This window comes from Bos grunniens, chromosome 12 (genome assembly GCF_055505025.1).
Source record: "Bos grunniens cultivar Pamir isolate PY7600 chromosome 12, Bosgru_T2T1.0, whole genome shotgun sequence".
Lineage (NCBI taxonomy): Eukaryota > Metazoa > Chordata > Mammalia > Artiodactyla > Bovidae > Bos > Bos grunniens.
The window spans coordinates 50,583,497-50,603,698 of record NC_141176.1 but is presented as its reverse complement, the minus strand read 5'-3'; positions in this window follow the sequence as shown (position 1 = coordinate 50,603,698).

The window sequence follows — 20,202 nt, the reverse complement described above, 5'->3', positions numbered from 1 at the left end:
TAACTCCTCAATAAAAAGATTAAGGGCATTTGTTGATAGATATGATATAAATGTGTTTACATAAAATAGGTATCATCAGAATATTTTCAAGTGTATTTGTAATTCAATAAATGGATACTGTACCTTCTTGCTAACTTTAGGACTAAAACTTTGAAATATTTTGTACTACATGTAATTAAGCATTTTGAGGACTCAGTGTAGGCCTAAGTATTAATAGAATGGTCTCTTAATATCCAGATTAATTTACGCATTTTATTACCATGTAACCATTTTACTCTGCTAGATTATAGAAAGGAAATCTGCCATCTGAATTATTTAGTACTCTACCATGATGTATCACTCTTATTTGCTGTGATATGTTGAGAAAGGCACTAGATTTAAGGTGGGGGTTGAGTCTTGGCTCTACCCCTTTTATTTTTTCATTCAACAAATAGTTTTTGTAAGCCAAGCTAGATGCTGAGTATTCAGAGGTGGAGAAGATACAGTCCTTGACCTCCATGAGCTTGTGGTGTAGTTGCAAGGAGTTAATTAGAAAACAAGAGAATTTACACTATAACAGGTATGCTGGGTAATCCACACCAAACTCGCTACACGCAAGCTGCCAGGAGGGGCTCACAGTGCTTTGGAGTGGGTGGCAAGTCCTCAAAGGAGGTGATGCCTTCCCTGAGCCTGGAAGAGCCAGTAGAAGTGGAGTGGCTTCTGTTGAATAATAGATGAATGAGAAAGGATGGAATATTTCTGAGATCACAACTCATTCCTTAATCCCAAAGTACAGTTAGTGTTCCCATGGAGGTGGGGCAGGTGGTGGTGGGAGACAAGTCTCCTGACAAGGAAAGGCTCTCATGAAGGTTGTAGCTATTAGATAGCTAATAGATATTTTAAAAGAGTTTGAACTTCACCTATTGAGAAATGGGAGCCATTAAGGCTAGTAACCTGGCAAGTGACATGCTTTGATTTGCTCCAATCCACCTAGTATGTTTGGACAGAAGCTGGGGACTGGGAAACTGCAGTTAAGTGAATGCATTCAAAATCTAGGCCAAAAAAGAGTAAAAGCCTGGTCTGTGGCAGTGACTTTGGGAAAGAAAGTCAGCCTAGACTTCTCTCCCTCTTTGATATAGTTGGTCACTGAAATCTGCTAGCTTTGTCTGCTAAATATTCGTCCATTTCCCCCTGAAATCCCTGAAACCAAGGGTAGTCACCAGACAGATCTGTTACACTGTGACTGTCTGCTGAGTTGCTTCAGTGGTGTCTGACTCTTTGTGACCCCAAGGACTGTAGCCCACCAGGCTCCTTTGTCCATGGGATTCTCCAGGCAAGAATACTGGAGTGGGTTGCCATGCCCTCTTCCAGGGGATATTCCCCATCCAGGGATCCACCGTATCTCTTATGTCTCCTGCTTTGGTAGGTGGGTTCTTTACCACTAGCGCCATCTGGGAAGCCTGATTGGTTAAACAACTTACTTTATAACAAATTTAACCTGCCTACACTAATCAAGGTAAATTTAATTGTTTTTAGAAAAACTTGCATGTCCTCCAAGCATCAGGTAGCCTAAACAAAATGACATCTGTGCAAACTCGTTTTCAGGAACTTCAAATCAGCTGTGTCCAGTTAGAGCTCCAGCTGCTTAGGACTTGCTTGGATCAGTGCTCCTCCAACTGGGCATGTGCTAGTATCAGATGGGGAGAAGGCAATGGCAGACCACTCCAGTACTCTTGCCTGGCAAATCCCATGGACGGAAGAGCCTGGTAGGCTGCAGTCCATGGGGTCGCAAAGAGTCGGACATGACTGAGCGACTTCACTTTCACTTTTCACTTTCATGCATTGGAGAAGGAAATGGCAACCCACTCCAGTGTTCTTGCCTGGAGAATCCCAAGAACGGGGGAGCCTGGTGGGCTGCCATCTCTGGGGTCTCACAGAGTCGGACACGACTGAAACAACTTAGCAGCAGCACCAGCAGCAGCAGCAGCAGCAGTATCAGATGGATGATGTTTCAGAGGGCCAAAAACTCCACCCACAGAGCACTGGTCCCCTGTTAAGAAGCGTGCAGCTTAGCTGCACCTGTGCAGAATGATAATTACCACACGCTTTCCTTCTCTCCAGTTGGCTTTCCACGCTCCCCATGTCTCAGCTTCATTGCGAGTCCCTCACCTGTGAGGCACGTTTGAGGTCTACTCTGCCATCTCCTCTTTTGGCTGTCTCAGGGACAAGCCCTGTCTCTGGTGCAAACCTCGGCGTTTCAGCGTTTGGCTCGCTGTGCATCCGAGAAGAATGTGGTTCACTGACAACCCCATTGCTCTTGCAGGTAGGTGCCTTATTCATATCCTTGCTAGAGTTTAAACTGAGGCCCCATTTCGAGGGGCTCCAAAGTCACAGATATTGAGCTACTTGGTGTTTGTTTGATCCATGAGGAACCAGATTTGCCACAAATCCTACGTGGAGGGCATGGCAAAGGGAGTCTGTCCAGATACGGGTTGTTACCACGTACCCAAACTGCGCTCACCTTGGTCAGAGGGACCTTCCTAAAACGTGACTCAAGTTTATCCTCAGTTTAAAACCCTTCCAAGGCTCCTCCTTCTTCCCAGGATCATCCAGTCTTTGAGGTGACACGCTTGCCCTTCCATGAGTGTGTCCCTGTCACCTGTCTAGCTTGTCCTCTGCCCTAGTCAAATGGTTAAGCTCCATCTCATTTCCTGAACCAGCCGCCCTTTAGCTTTGCACTGGCCACTTCTTGTCCTGGGCGGTCCCGAAGGGCTCCTTTCTCCCTGTACTCTGTCCGGCCCACTCCTTCAGGACGTGTTTCCGTCTGTACTGTATTGTGGGAGGAACTGAACTCCCCCGCTATAGCCCAGGGTGTAAGGTCATTGGTTACCCCGAGGGTCCTGCTGACCTTCACACAGGACTCAGTGCCCCCAGAAGGGATTATGTATATATATATTTAAAAAGTTAACATCATCATTGCTATTGCTGCTGCTAAGTCGCTTCAGTCGTGTCCAACTCTGTGCGACCCCATAGACGGCAGCCCACCAGGCTCCCCCGTCCCTGGGATTCTCCAGGCAAGAACACTGGAGTGGGTTGCCATTTCAACATGGATTTTAGGCCATTTGAGAGGTAGGTTTAATATTATTTAGCATTTGTGTTCCTTGGTGGCGTAGTATGGGTCACGTACTTTGGTAGATGTTGGAACCTCAAAAATGTCTCTTTCCTAGCTTCTTTGAGTAATTTCTTACCTGACAAATTCACAGTTCCTATGGGAAAAAAAATCAGAATATATGGAGTGATATTTCATTAAGTTGTAAGGGGACTCTGGTGCTTTACGTTTATCATAAATATATGCTAAATGGTATGTGCTATAAATAATTTATGTCATATGCAGTGTATTAGACTCTACCTTAAACTTATTTTAATACATGCTACAGGTATAATAGGGCTCTCACATTGCCTAATTCAGGAACATTATTTATCAGACTGTGATATGGACAGTGGTCCCTGGAGCTATGTAATATAGCAGTTGATAAAGTATATTACATATTAAAGATTTACACATGTATGTATTATACTGAGAACTGAGATCATATACCCTGCACAGCTTATGGGCTACATGAACATGATTTTACTATTGCATTGTTTTCATTGACATAATTTTACTATTCTTGGAGACTCTTATTCAGGCAAATTAATTTATTTTTCATTACAGGAACTTCCCAAAAGACCCTTCAGCATTTCAGTAGAAAATTTATACCCCAAAACACTTTGAATTCCTCACTTCAAAATTCTCACCTTGCTCTTTCACCAGTCTGAAACTATTATATCCTGATCTTTATCAGTCTTAATCAAGTTCTACATTGAAATACTTACCTGAAACTAAACTTGGCTTCTGAGATACAAACCAAGCTCTATAGAGTTGGTGTTCCCCCTTACTGTGATAATAAGCTCAGCTCTATTTATCTACAGGTTGTGCTGGTGAGATTTGGTGATATTATCTGTTCTATACGCATATACTCCATAACACACACACTTTTATTTTCTCTCTATCCTTTTGTGTTGTATATCATGCTTCGTTTCTATTTTCTTACGCTGGTCCCCCTTTCCCTAAGCTGTGTTTTGTCTCAGATTTCCTGGTAATTCCCACCAACATTTCATACCATAATTGGTGGCTCCTGAGAATAGAACTTCAGTGTTGACCTTCAGTACCAATAGTATAAAACAGAGGAAAAAGTTTGCTTTGAACTAAACATTTCGTTTACTACCATGGGTAAAATATATAAATGTCAATACCTGGGCATTCCAAGGAAATATCCCCTGAAACCTCATGTAAGGAAACATGAGATCTTTTAAAGTGAAATCAACAGTTTTTGCTCTCACCTGTAAGGTTACTTTAGACTGAATAGCACTTGAGTCTGAAAACTTCAACTATGATCTAATTGAATATAATTTATAGAGCTAAAGAGGGCTTTCCTGGTGGTTCAAACAGTAAAGAATCCACCTGCAATGTGGGATACCTGAGTTCGATCCCTGGGTTGGGAAGATCCCCTGGAGGAGGGCATGGCAACCCACACCAGTATTCTTGTCTGAAGAATCCCCATGGACAGAGAAGCCTGGAGGGCTACAGTCTTTGGGGTCGCAAAGAGTTGGATGTGACTGACTGACTAAGCACACACACACTTAGAGCTAAGGAATGATAGGGTTAATCAGAAGAGGACTAATTAGTCTTGGAAAGACAGAAGAAAGAAAACCAGGCAGGTTTAGGCAGTCCAGAGGAGAGAACCTTAGCCAAGACCCCTGGCAAAGCCAAGTCCTCATTGTTAAAATGGACACAGCAAGTCCCGACCTCCAGAATCCTAGTGTTCTGGCCGGCTCTCACAAATCTGTTCCCAACGAGAGAATGATGTGTCTGTGTTGGACAGAGGCCCCAAACATACAGTTCATTGTACTCCCCTTGTTTGAATAGATGTCCTAAGAGCAGTCTTTCATTTATGATTTAGAGATTCACTGTGTTATAGAAGCCAGGCTAGTTACACAAGCACAGATACTGGACCCCCTGCCGGAGTCTGTATTTTTTATGTAAGTTAAAAACAGGAATTTTTAAAATTATAAAAGACACATAACATAAAACTTAGCGTCAATAATTTTTAAGTGTATAGTTCAGTGGCATGAAGTATTCACTTCCTGCCACCATCACCACCATCCATCCATCCATCTTTTCATCTTGCAAATCTGAAACTCTGTACCTTTGAAATGGTAATTTCACATCCCTCCTCCCAGCCACTGGGCAACCATTGTGCTTTCAGACTGTATGATTTCAACTACTCTAGTACCTCATTTCAGTGGATTCCGTGTATTTTTCTTGCTTGTTCGTTACTGGCTAATTTTAGTCAGTATGTCTCCAAGGATCTTTCATATGTAGTATACATCAGAATCGCCTTCCCTTCTAAGGCTAATATTGCATTGTATGCGTGCACTACATTTTGTTTACCCATTTACCTGTCACTGGATTGCAATCTGGGTTGCTTCTACCTTTGGCTATTGTGAGAAATGCTCCTAGGAACATGAGTGTATAAATCTCTCTTCAGGTTTCTGATTTTAAACATCAGTCTCAGGACTGAGTTTTTGGAAGTCCATCCATGAGAGGTGAATCTGTGGTTTGTGTGTTAATGAAATCAATTGCTGAACCTTCAGGGCCCTGAACTACAGCAAACTCATTAAGGTAAGTGACATGTTTTAACCACTAAATTTTTTTTTATATTGAAGTATTATTGGTCTACAATGCTGTTAGTTACTGCTGTACAATGAAGTGAATCAGCTATATGTATACATATATCTTGTCCCTCTTGGACAGTCCTCCCAACCCCCCATCCCATCCCACCTCCATCCCACCCATCTAGGTCATCAGAGAACACCAAGCTAAGCTCCCTGTGGTATACAGAAGGTTCATATAGCTATTAGTTTTACACATGGTAGTGTATGTTTCTACAAACGAAGTGTATATATCTAAAAACTAAGATCATGGCATCCGGTCCCATCACTTCATGGCAAGTAGATGGGGAAACAATGGAAACAGTTCACTTTATTTTCTTGGGCTCCAAAATCGCTGTAGATGGTGACTGCAGCCATGAAATTAAAAGATGCTTGCTCCTTGAAAGAAAAGCTATAACCAACCTAGACAGCATATTAAAAAGCAGAGACATTACTTTACCAATAAAGGTCTGTCTAGTCAAAGCTATGGTTTTTCCAGTAGTCATGTATGGATGTGAGAGTTGGATTATAAAGAAAGCTGAGCACCAATGAATTGATGCTTTTGAATGTGGTATTGGAGAAGACCCTTTAGAGTCCCGTGGACTGCAAGGAGATTCAACCAGTCCATTCTAAAGGAAATCAGTCCTGGATATTCATTGGAAGGACTGATGCTGAAGCTGAAATTCCAATACTTTGGCTACGTAATGTGAAGAAGCGACTCATTGGAAAAGACCCTGATGCTGGGAAAGATTGAAGGCAGAAGTAGGGGACAACAGAGGATGAGCTGGTTGGATGGTATCACCAACTCGATGGACATGAGTTTGAGTAAACTCTGGGAGTTGGTGATGGACAGGGAGGCCTGGTGTGCTGTAGTCCATGGGGTCCCAAAGAGTTGGACACGACTGAGCGATTGAACTGACTGCCAATCCTAATCTTCCAGTTCATCCCACCCTCCCCTTCCCACCTGTTTTAGATGATTGTTTTCATTATACAAAAAGAACCCTAGAATGTGTAGCTTGGATGTTGAGCAGATTGGTTTTCTTAAAAATTCTACTGCTTTATAAAACACAAGGAAAGAGTATTTTTTCTAAGAGACACTGAAATATTGTTAGCATTCAAGTTGTCTTTTGCAAAGTAAAATTTTTATGTAGTCTTATATTGTTTCCCTTCTCAATCTAAGTTAATTTGTACATTCACAAATGTTATTTTCAGTACCACATGATATTATTTAGACATAACCATTTCACTTAAATATAAATCTTACAGTCTAAGCTCAGGAACATCTCAGGGACTTTACAAAATGAAATGTGGGAATTACTTGGGCACATTCAGTTTTCCTTACACATTTATATTTTATTTTGTCTGGCCAATAATCACTCTGTCTGAGTCCTCTTTGGCCTCAAATTAATTAGTTTTTCTGTAGTAAATTGGGTACTTATGAGAAGAAATCACCATTTACTGTTTAATAAGTCTATTAAAGCTATGTAATTAGGGCATTCATTAGTACTTTAATAGCACTTATTTTAAAGTCACAGGGCAAGGCAGGAAGGGATGTACCAGTGACATGAATCAGTTAATATGCTTGGTTTTTCTTCCCATTTCTTCTGAAGCTAAGTTTATTATCAAGCACGTATGCCTTCAAATAAACTGTCCTAGATATGAAAAAAACCAAATTAATACACTGTGTATGCTGTTTCTATAAAAGGATTGCAGACCAGAAGACAAGCACAAATTTAGAAAATATACTTGCTTACAGTTGTATTTTTCTGTTCCTCTGCTCTTCCTAAACCTGGAGGAAGTGGGCAAGACTTATTAACAGCAGAGTCCTCTGCTTAGAAAGTCTTTGTCACAAGCAAAACACCACTTCCTGAGAGAGGGCACCAATGCTTAGAATGATTGTTGGAAGGCATGACAGCTGTGCACCGTTTCGTTGTGCGGGGTGCCTTTTCTTGTGTCTGGCACAATCTGATAGCCCCAGTCCACGTTATGCTTTCGTGGGTATTTTATTGAGCTGAGTTGTCACCAGCCCAAATGTACACGTGTCCATGGCAAGTCACATAGAAGAAATGGTTCCCCTGGTGCATTTTGGGATCAGTAAAAACATGAACTGCTGGAGCATCTGTGAGATCTAGTCCCTGTGGTTCCGTAGCTGGGATCCTTGGGCTATCTCAGGATTCCCTGAAATTTATTCCCAGAGAACATTTATAGCTGCTAAAAGGTAAACAGGTTCTATGGCCAAATAAGTTTGGGAGACAAGAAATTGAGCAGCATTACCAGAATTCTCTACCACAGGGCTTCCCAGAACCTTAAACCTGCCTTGACTGTTCAGGAGAAGTGTGGACTAAACAAAAACGATGAATTACCCAATGTCAGGAGCATGGATTTGTCAACATGTAAGCCTGGCTGAGTTCTGGCTCCTCCACTGAGTATTTGTTGACCTGAGGCCAGTGAGCAAACTCACTAGAGCTGAGTTTTCTCATTTGTAGAAGGATGGATTTCAACTGGAGCTTAATCGGCTTCCACAGTGGCTCAGCAGTACAGAATCTGCTCGCAGTGCAGATGTGGTAAGAGTTGTGGGTTCTATCCCTAGGTCAGGAAGATCCCCTAGAGAAGGGAATAGCAACCCACTCCATATTCTTGCCTGGAAAATCCCATTGACAGAGGAGCCTGGCGTGCTACAGTCCGTGGGGTCACAAAGAGTTGGACACGACTTAGCAACAAGACGGCAACAAACTAGAGCTTAATGGTCTGCTCAATTGTGTGATTACTTTGGTAATCGATTTTCCAAAACTCCAGCTAAATTAAGGCACATGGAAAGCGAATTCCAGTTTTGCTGTTTAACCTGTCATAATCCGTCTTCATCTTGTAGATGGCTTTCTAAAAAAATACTACAAAACTAATGCCCCTAGTAAAATTTTGTTTTGACTAATAATACAGGTGAAGTAGTTCAAACTGTACGGTTAGCCTTGTTTTTTAAAAAAGATGAATAAGTTATTTTCCCCTCTTTATTCTTGGTGTTGGCATATAGGGACTTCATTTTCTTTATAGTCTTACCTTTTTTCATTGGAATGGTGGAAGTAGAAGAATGCTACATATTTTCTTCTAGTTTAACCAAGAAAATAAATTTCATTTGAAAATTCTCGTTTATTTTTTAAAAGTCTATAATCTGAACAGATAAATGCTGTATCTTCTAGTGTATTTCTACAAATGCTTACCTCTTAACTGTTGCCCTCATGAATCTATACTCAGTTTCTGTCTTGTGGATGATCATCATTCTGTGAATGAATAAGCTTGGCAGATAGAGAAAGGCCCATTTGTATAAGGAAAGCATTCCTGTGTTTCTCCTTTACTCACAACATTTCCAAACTCCTAACACTTCTAATGCCAGATTTGTGGGTTTTCTACACATTCAGTAATCAATTCTGTGACACCAACTGAGAATCCTATGATTTAATTCCATTCTGACACAATTTACTTGGAGTTAGTATTTGATTCTCCAGGCTAAGTCTTCAGTCCTATAAGTCTCTACCCACTTAACACAACAATGGCAGGTTCCACTCTGTCACCTGTACTGGGAGATGCCATGAACTGCAGCCTGCTAGACTCCTCTGTCCATGGCATTTCCCAGGCAAGAATACTGGAGTGGGTTGTCATTTCCTTTTCCAGGGGATCTTCCCGACTCAGCTTCCAACTGGGATCAAACCCAGGCCTCCTGCATTGCAGGCAGATTTTTTACTGTCTGAACCACCAGGGAAGATCTTAGTTGGTATAGGGAATTACAAAACCCTGAAAATTTTAAGAAAACTTACTTCACGACTACAAATAACTATTAGTACATTGATATATTAATATTTCTTTTGTCATCATTTCTGTGCATTATAACATATAGTCATAAACACAATTCTATACCTGGTATTGTTAATATTATAATGTACACATGTCTTTAGAAATCTCTAAAATCTATAAGCTTAATATTTAAATGGCTACTAAAATTAACCAAATTTTACTAACATTTTCCATACTTACATAGTTTTATACATTCTTCAGATAGAATCATGTGATTTTAGTCTTTCAGCTACCTACAATGAATTAAAAATAACCAACTGTTTCCTATTTCCTAAAATCTGTGCCTTAGAGATTATATTATATTTGGGATTTCCTTCATTATTAAGTAAACCAATGCTTAGACTGCACCTCCTAGTAGTATATAGTGAATTAAGCTTATCTGTAGGTTATCTCGGGCTTTCCAGGTGGCACTAGTGGTAAAGAACACACCTGCCAATGCAGGAGATGCAAGAGACATGGGTTTGATCCCTGGGTTGGGAAGATCCCCTGGAGGAGGGCATGGCAATCCACTCCAGCGTTCTGGCCTGGAGAATCCCAGGGACAGAGGGGCCTGGCGGACTAGAGTCCAGAGGGTCTCGAAGAGTCAGACTGAAGTGACTTGGCATGCACACACATCAGTTATCTAGGTAGAGCAATGTAAATTAAATCATTTTTTTAACAGAATTTCAGTGTTCCATGCATTTTAGATGCAGTTTGGCCACTAGATCATAAGACAACATCTGGAAAATAATTTTTAATCTAGTTCAGTGTCTCCCTGAAAAGACTAGAGAATTTATGTACCATGGGTAAAATAATAAAATTTGCTGAATATATACAAGGTCATACTTCTATTGAAACTGTAATCATTTTCCACTTTGGGCAGTATAACCTAAATTTTTGCCAGAGCCCCGTGTAATCCATTCTTACCTTGCTGTAGCTTTCAAATTTCACACTGAAATAAATTTCTTGGGGGAAAAAAAAGACCCAGTTTATAAACCACAGCTCTACTTCTTAAATTCTCTTGGCTCTCCCACAGCTGGAATCGTTCACTCTCAGCTGTCTACCCAAACTCTCCCTGACACTCATCCTGAGCTTTCCAGTTCTCTATTTTAGAGATCACTCCGGCCTCTCTGCTTCTTTCAGTTTTTCCCTATCTGCATCCAGTAAGCAAGAATCTTTCCTCCAGAAGCCCAAGGAGAAGGAAGAGAAGGATATTTGAGTATGGTTGGTTCTGTTATGTAGTTGTGTGTCTGTGTGTGTGTCTGTTATGTGGCTAGTGACTCATGGATAATTGGAGAGAACCTTACTTCATTCAAAATGAAAGGAGAAGGCAATGGCACCCCACTCCAGTACTCTTGCATGGAAAATCCCATGGACGGAGGAGCCTGGTAGGCTGCAGTCCATGGGGTTGCACAGAGTCAGACACGACTGAGCGACTTACCTTTCCTTTCACTTCATTCAGATTAACAAATGTAATAGGACATCATTCAAAGGGCCAAGGGTCAGCATGCCTGATGTTCTCAAGAAGTTTGAACCTATTCTTAACTCTGCCTCTCATTCAATTGACAGTCAACTAGTTTAGTTGTTCCAGTCAAAAGACAGATGCTATGCTATGCTAAGTCGCTTCAGTCCCCAAAGACAGAAAAGATGTGTTAATATAAAGGATTATACAGATTTGGTAAAAATTAAGTCTATATGCTAACCATAACACATTCAGTTCAGTTCAGTCGCTCAGTCCTGTCCGACTCTTTGAGACCCCATGGACTGCAGCATGACAGGCCTCCCTGTCCATAACTAACTCCCGGAGTTTACACAGACTCATGTTCTTTGAGTCAGTGATGCTATTCAACCATCTCATCCTCTGTCGTCCCCTTCTCCTCCTGCCTTCAGTCTTTCCCAGCATCAGGGTCTTTTCAAATGAATCAGCTCTTCGCATCAGGTGGCCAAAGTTTTGGAGTTTTAGCTTCAGCATCAGTTCTTCCAATGAATATTCAGGACTGATTTCCTTTAGAATTGACTGGTTTGGTCTCCTTGCAGTCCTAGGGACTCACAACAGTCTTCTCCAACACCACATTTCAAAAGCATCAATTCTTCAGCCCTCAGCTTTCTTATAGTCCAACTCTCACACCCGTACATGACTACTGGAAAAACCATAGCCTTAACTAGACAGACCTTTGTTGGCAAAGTAATGTCTCTGCTTTTTAATATGCTGTCTAGGCTGGTCATAACTTTCCTGCCAAGGAGTAAGCGTCTTTTAATTCCATGGCTGCAATCACCATCTGCAGTGATTTTGGAACCCCCGAAAATAAAGTCTGCCACTGTTTCTACTGTTTCACCATCTATTTGCCATGAATTGATGGGACTGGATGACATGATCTTAGTTTTCTGAATGTTGAGCTTTAAACCAACATTTTCGCTCTCCTCTTTCACTTTCATCAAGAGGCTCTTTAGTTCCTCTTCATTTTCTGCCATAAGGGTGGTGTCATCTGCATATCTGAGGTTATTGATATTTCTCCCGGCAATCTTGATTCCAGCTTGTGCTTCATCCAGCCCAGCATTTCTCATGATGCATACTCCTTTTCTTATTTGGAACCAGTCTGTTGTTCCATGTTCAGTTCTAACTGTTGCTTCCTGACCTGCATACAGATTTCTCAAGGGGCAGATCAGGTGGTCTGGTATTCTATCTCTTTCAGAATTTTCCACAGTTTATTGTGATCCACAAGTCAAAGGCTTTGGCATAGTCAATAAAGCAGATGTAGATGTTTTTCTGGAACTCTCTTGCTTTTTCGATGATCCAGCGAGTGTTGGCAATTTGATCTCTGGTTCCTCTGCCTTTTCTATAACCAGCTTGAACATCTGGAATTTCATGGTTCATGTATTGTTGAAGCCTGGCATGGAGAATTTTGAGCATTACTTAACTAGTGTGTGAGGTGAGTGCAATTGTGCGGTAGTTTGACCATTCTTTGGCATTGCCTTTCTTTGGGATTGGAATGAAAACTGACTTTTTCCAGTCCTGTGGCCACTGCTGAGTTTTCCAAATTTGCTGGCATCTTGAGTGCAACACTTTGGTAGCATCATATTTTAGGATTTGAAATAGCTCAACTGGAATTCCATCACCTCCACTAGCTTTGTTCATAGTGATGCTTTCTAAGGCCCACTTGACTTCACATTTCAGGATGTCTGGCTCTAGGTGAGTGATCACACCATCATGATTATCTGGGTCATGAAGATGTTTTTTTGTACAGTTCTTCTGTGTATTCTTGGCACCTCTTAAAATCTTCTGCTTCTGTTAGGTCCCTACCATTTCTGTCCTTTATTGAGCCCATCTTTGCATGAAATGTTCCCTTGGTATCTCTAATTTTCTTGAAGAGATCTCTAGTCTTTCCCATTGTATTGTTTTCTTCTCTTTCTTTGCACTGATCACTGAGGGTTTCTCATCTCTCCTTGCTATTCTTTGGAACTCTACATTCAAATGGGTATATCTTTTCTTTTCTCCTTTGCTTTTTGCTTCTCTTCTTTTCACAGCTATTTGTAAGGTCTCCTCAGACAGTCATTTTTATTTTTTGCATTTCTTTTTCTTGGGGATGGTCTTGATCCCCGTCTCCTGTACAATGTCACGAACCTCCATCCATAGTTCATCAGGCACTCTGTCTATCATATCTAGTCCCTTAAACCTATTTCTCACTTATACTGTATAATTGTAAGGGATTGGATTTAAGTCATACCTGAATGGTCTAGTGGTTTTCCCCACTTTCTTCAATTTAAGTCTGAATTTGGCAATAAGGAGTTCGTGATCTGAGCCATAGTCAGCTCCTGGTCTTATTTTTGCTGACTGTATAGAGCTTCTCCATCTTTGGCTGCAAAGAATATAATCAATCTGATTTTGGTGTTGACCATCTGGTGATGTCCATGTGTAGAGTCTTCTCTCGTGTTGCTGGAAGTGGGTGTTTGCTATGACCAGTGTGTTCTCTTGGCAAAACTCTATTAGCCTTTGTTCTGCTTCATTCTGTACCCCAAGGCCAAATTTGCCTGTTACTCCAGGTGTTTCTTGACTTCCTACTTTTGCTTTCCAGTCCCCTATAATGAAAAGGACATCTTTTGGGGGAATTAATTCTAGAAGGTCTTGTAGGTCTTCATAGAACCGTTCAACTTCAGCTTCTTCAGTGTTACTGGTTGGGGCATAGACTTGGATTACTGTGATATTGAATGGTTTGCCTTGGAAATGAACAGAGATCATTCTTTCATTTTTGAGACTGCATCCAAGTACTGCATTTCAGATTCTTTTGTTGACTATGATGGCTACTCCATTTCTTCTAAGGGATCGTTGCCCACAGTAGTAGATATAATGGTCATCTGAGTTAAATTCGCCCATTCCAGTTAATTTCAGTTTGCTGATTCCTAAAATGTTGATGTTCACTCTTGCCATCTCCTGTTTGACCACTTCCAATTTGCCTTGATTCATGGACCTAACATTCCATGTTGCTATGCAGTATTGCTCTTTACAGCATTGGACCTTACATCCATGACTGGGTGTTGTTTTTGCTTTGACTCCATCTCTTCATTCTTTTTGGCGTTATTTCTCCATTGATCTCCAGTAGCATTTTGGGCACCTACCAACCTGGGGAGTTCATCTTTCAGTGTCCTATCTTTTTGCCTTTTCATACTATTCATGGGGTTCTCAAGGCAAGAATACTGAAGTGGTTTGCCATTTCCTTCTCCAGTGGACCACATTTTGTCAGAACTCTCCACCATGAACTGTCCATCTTGGGTGGCCCTACACGGCATGGCTCATAGTTTCATTGAGTTAGACAAGGCTGTGGTCCATGTGATTAGATTGGTTAGTTTCCTGTGATTGTGGTTTTCAGTCTGTCTGCCCTCTGATGGAGAAGGATAAGAGGCTTATGGAAGCTTCCTGTTGGGAAAGAATGACTGAGGGGGAAACTGGGTTTTGTTCTGATGGGCGGGGCCATGCTCAGTAAATCTTTAATCCAATTTTCTGTTGATGGGTGGAGCTGTGTTCACTCCCTGCTATTTACCTGGGGCCAAACTATGGGCTTCCCTGGTGGCTCAGATGGTAAAGCATCTATCTGCAGTGTGGGAGACCTGGGTTGGGAAGATCCCCTGGAGAAGGAAATAGCAACCCACTCCAGTACTCTTGCCTGGAAAATTCCATAGACTGAGGAGCCTGGTAGGCTACTGTACATGGGGCCACAAAGAATCGGACACGACTGAGCGACTTCACTTTCACTTTTCTCTTTAAACTGTGGTGGAGGTAACGAAGATAATGGCGACCTCCTTCAAAGGATCCCATGCCTGTACTGCTACACTCACTGCCCCCAACCCTGCATCAGGCCACCACCAACCCACACCTCTGCTGGAGACTCCTGGATACTCACAGGCAAGTCTGGATCAGTCTCCTGTGGTGTCACTGCTTCCTTCTCCTGGGTCCTGGTGGACAAGTTTCTGTTTGTGCCCTCCAAGAGTCTTTTCCCCAGTTCTAAGTTCTGGCAGCTCTATGATGGGGTTAATGGCAACCTCCTCCAAGAGGACTTATGCCATATCCACGTCTGCTGTACCCAGAGCCCCAGTCCCTGTGGCAGTCCACTGCTGACCCATACCTCCACAGGAGACGCTCAAACACATTTCTCTCTCAGTCTCTGTGGAGTCCCCGGGTCCTGGTGTGCACAAGGTTTGTTTAAGCCCTCTTAGCATGTCTGGCAGGAATGGAGTTTGATTCTAAATGCAAAATTGCTGCTCCCGCCATCTTGCTAGGGCTTCTCCTTTGCCCTTGGACGCAGGGTATCTCCTCACAGTTGCTCCAGCACCTACCATCTTACTGGGGTTTCTCTGACCTTGGATGTGGGGTATCTCCTCATGGCTGATCCAGTGAAATGCAGCCTCTGCTCCTGACCTTGGATGTGGGGTATCTCCTCACAGCCGCTGCTCCTGACCTTGAACATGGGGTATCTCCTCTCAGCAGCTCCAGCGCCAAGCAGCTGTTGCTTGCCGCTCCGAAGGCATAAAAGTTAGGAATCATGAAGCTGTTTGTTGTTGTATCTAAGGAGCCATGTCACCTGCAAATTAGGAAGCTGTGTTTTCTACTTGGGACCCCTGCTTCCCTAATCACCAACTCCCTCACCACCCACTGTGCTGTCTTAAATAATTAATATTCATAGGCACCAAAAGTAAAATCTGTAAATATAGTCTTTTTGTAACGTAGACCACAGAAAGAGAAGAGATTCATGATCTGTAAATGCAGCTTTATTAAAGAGTGAAAGTGAAAGTTGCTCAGTCCTGTCGGACTCTACTGGAGGGGGTAGCCTTTCCCTTCTCCAGGGGGTCTTCCCAACCCAGGGATTGAACCCAGGTCTCCCTCATTTCAGGCGGATTCTTTACCAGCTGAGCCACAATGGAAGCAGCTTTATTAAATGCAGTTGTGAAATATGTGATGTTTCTAGTTCATCCTGTCTCTACAAAGGGATGTCTCTGCCACTGCTGAAACAGTTGGCCCTTGTAGCAGATGACCATTGAACAGCTGTGAGAGAACACTGAAGGATGCTCTGATCCATGAACAATTATACTGTGAAAAAGTACCATGTGAAAATAAGAAAAAAATCATAGTTAAACTCACCTTGGAGCATCTCCCTGGAATGAAAAGCTTCTGACAGAACAACAAGCACATTAGCAAGATTAACTGTCACTGTTGATAAGTAACCATATCAATGCACTTCATATACATTATCTCATTTAATTTTTGTGATATTTCTATGAAGTAAAGTATAATTTTATCTTTATTTTACAGAAGAAAAAACATAAAATTACACATCTAGTAAGTGATGGAGTTGGGGCTCAAATGCTACATGTCCTGATTGCAGAATTTTTCCTGTCAATTTTTTGGCAATCTACTGTAGACCTCCGTGGGTCAGCTAGCAGTCTTTGCAGGTTTATTTATATTACATTATCTTCAAGTCTCAGAAAATCTTGCAGTGCGGGGTTTCTTGTTCAAGTCGAGAATGCTTCTTATATTGGTTTACTGAGGTAATCAATTTAGGAATGAGCCATAGAATAAAGATGGGCTTCCCAGGTGGCGTTAGGGGTAAAGTACCCATCTGTTAATACAGGAGACATAAGAAATGTGGGTTTGATCCTTGGGTTGAGAAGATCCCTGGAGAAGGGCATAGCAACCCACTCCAGTATTCTTGCCTGGAGAATCCCATGGACAAAGGAGCCTGGCGGGCTGTAGTCCACAGTGTCTCAAAGAGATGGACAGGATAACTGAAAGACTTAGCACTCATGCCCGCAAGGCAGGAATGAACCCACATGGTGCCTTTAAAACAAAGGATATTTAAAGGTTGAGGGTGGGGTCAAGTTGTGGGGGGTGAATAGGAAAGAAGGGAGAGATAATTAAATTTTCTGGTCTCTGACCTTAGTGTTCAAAAGTTATGTGAAGAGGACCTTAAAGAAAGCCAAGAGAGGCTGTGAACTCCTCTTGACTTCTTACTGGATTCCTATATCTGAATTAACTTACAACCCTTGGGGATTGTTTTTTCCTTGTAGCTACACAGTTAATTAAAGAAATATCCACCTCCGTTCTAATGGATTTCTCTTAAATGTTAAGAAAATCCCTGGGTAGGAATCTGTATCCCCCAAGTGCCATCCCCACTCAAAAGCCCATATGGTGGTCCACTTTGGGGATTTGGGGGGAAGGACAAGAAGAGGAACTATCTTCATGTTCTCCAGCTCTGCTCCTCATCTTTTGCCCTCTGGCTCTGACTTGAAAAGATGGTCATTGTAGGAAGGAATCAGAGTTCCAGTGTTTTGTTCTAATGAGCTTATGGATGGGAAATGAAACTGTGGAAACATTCTGAATACATAGATTCAAGATGGGCCATAAATCAAATTTATCTGTCATGATTCCAGATTTTATGTGTATGACTGAAAAGAAGCTTGTCTGACTTGATCAAATCTGAATCTATTTAGGGATTTCTAGGGACATGGATGTGTGAGGTAGTAAATAAATTTTGCTTTACTTCAAGAAACAATGTGGAAAAAGAAGGGGCCAATTAGATCAGATGTGGGATTTCTGAGATTAGACCTGTGCTTAGCATTGTGCTGTTAGCTGACTGGCTAGATGATTTGTTGAGTGGATGGAAGAAATGGCAATGTTTTGCCTCACTGGTGTTTGATTAGGTAATTAAGCAGTATTATTAGGAAATGCTGGGGAAAAGAAAAGAAAATATTGGGTCATTTTCCCTCAACAGAATGATCTAAACTTTCTACAAAATTGGCTTCCTTTTTATTGGGAGAATACAAGATGGAAAATGACTGACTGTGGCTATAACTTCTGTGTTAATATCATTAAATGAAAGTCATTTCAAAACACTGTGTTGATGTGTTTGATTCTTTGATACCTAGTTTGTCTTCAAATCATCTTTGGGGGAATTAATTTTGTTAGATTAATACATGCATTATGCAATGTAGAATTAATGTCTATAAAATTGAAATTGGAAAACAGTACCTCACTTCATATTAATAATCTCATTGTTAGAACTTTGAATAAGAGGAATCGTCACCCACAAGGTTTGATTTAAAGAGCGATGACTAATCTCAGGTGTTTTTTTTAACATCTGAAATTGGAATCATTTAATTCAGCTTGCATTTAGGGAATATCTAATGTGTGCACTACTTGGAGAGAGAGACAGAGAAAATACTTACATTTCAGTTTGGTGAGTTCCATAATAAGATATGTTTTAAGATTTATTTGTGCAAAAGTGAGGAAAGAATTACTTGAGCCTGGGAGGGCAGGCAGAAAAGCAGTTGAATGGAAAAACTTTGAAGAGTCAGAAAAGGAGCAACAGAGACAGTTTGGGGCGGTGGGGGGAAGACATGTGAAAGCATGAAGACAGACTGTTGGGCAGGCCTTGATATTTCTTAATGAGCAATTCCTCAAAACACACTACGTGTGAAGTGTGAAAGTGAAGTCGCTCAGTCATGTCCAACTCTTTTCGACCCCATGGACTGTAGCCCACCAGGCTCCTCCATCCATGGAATTTTCCAGACAAGAATACTGGAGTGGGTTGCCATTTCCTTCTCCAGGGGGTCTTCCTGACCCAGGGATCGAATCTGGGGCTCCTGCCTTGCAGGCAGACGCTGTACTGTCTGAGCCACCAGGGGGCTGACTCTACATGTGAAGTGTAGAGGTAACTAATTCTGCTTCTTCAACATTGTGATGCTGAGGAAGAAGGTAACTTGAGACATGTGTATCCCACACATTTCCTTTAAGAAGACAATCGCCGTTCAGTGGTGGACTTACTGGGACTTCCCTGGTGGCTCAGATGGTAAAGAATCTGCCTACAATGCAGGAGACCCCGGTTTGATCCTTGGGTCAGGAAGATCCCCTGGAGAAGGGAATGGCAACCCACTCCAGTATTCTTGCCTGGAGAATCCCCATGGACAGAGGAGACTGGTGGGCTACAGTCTTTACTGTGAAGCCCGTGTTTCAGAGTCCCTTATTTGCATGAGATTGCCCCCAAATTGTGGAGAAGGCAATGGCTCCCAACTCCAGTACTTTTGCCTGGAAAATCCCAGGAACGGAGGAGCCCGGTAAGCTGCAGTCCATGGGGTCGCTAAGAGTTGGACACAACTGAGCGACTTCCCTTTCACTTTTCACTTTCATGCATTGGAGAAAGAAATGGCAACCCACTCTGTTCTTGCCTGGAGAATCCCAGGGATGGGGGAGCCTGGTGGGCTGCCATCTCTGGGGTCGCACAGAGTCGGACACTTATTTTGTCAGACACTTAATTTTGTATTAGTGATTTCATATTATTTCTTTTGAAGGGGAATCCCATGTTATAGAAACTCCAGATCACACAAAACTGATAAGTCCCTAGCTACCATTTATTGAATAGTGTATCCATCAGGGTCCAGTCAGGAGACACAAACCACAAGTAATTTGAATAGGGACCATGTAATACAAACATTTGGGGCTTCCCAGGTGACTTCAGTGAGTAAAGAATCTGCCTGCCACGCAGGAGACACAGGCAGACACCAGTTCGATCCCCGGGTCCAGAAGATCCCCTGGAGGAGGGCATGGCAAACCACTCCAGTATTCTTGCCTGGAGAATCCCAAGGACAGAGAAACCTGGTGGGCTATGGTCCATGGCATCAAAAAGAGTCAGACATGACTGAAAGGACTGAGCATGCATGCTTGCAATATAGACATTTATTAACTGGAACAGGGAATTAGAGTAATGGGAATTGACCAGTAAAGGGTAAAAAGAACTTTTGAGAATAAAAGAAGGGCAGATACAGGGGGCACCTACTAAAGGCTAAGGGAGAGCACCAGGGAAGGAACAAATCAGGAAAAGCTGTTGCAGCCATTACCCCCTCATCTCAGAACTGAAATCCAACTTCATTGGGGAAGGCATAGCTGAGGCTTCCTGGGCAAGCTCTCTGCAAAGCTCCCCAAGGGGGTTCCAGGGAAGACTCTTACGGGAAAGTGCCAAGCCAGTGGCCGTCCACAGAGAAGCGCTCCTAGGGAGTGGGGGGAAGACCATGCATGGAAGGCACCATGTACTGGTGGCCAGCTAGTGCTGCAGAAGGGGGGCCTGTGAAAACTTTGTCTGGTGCAGGAGCAGACCCAGA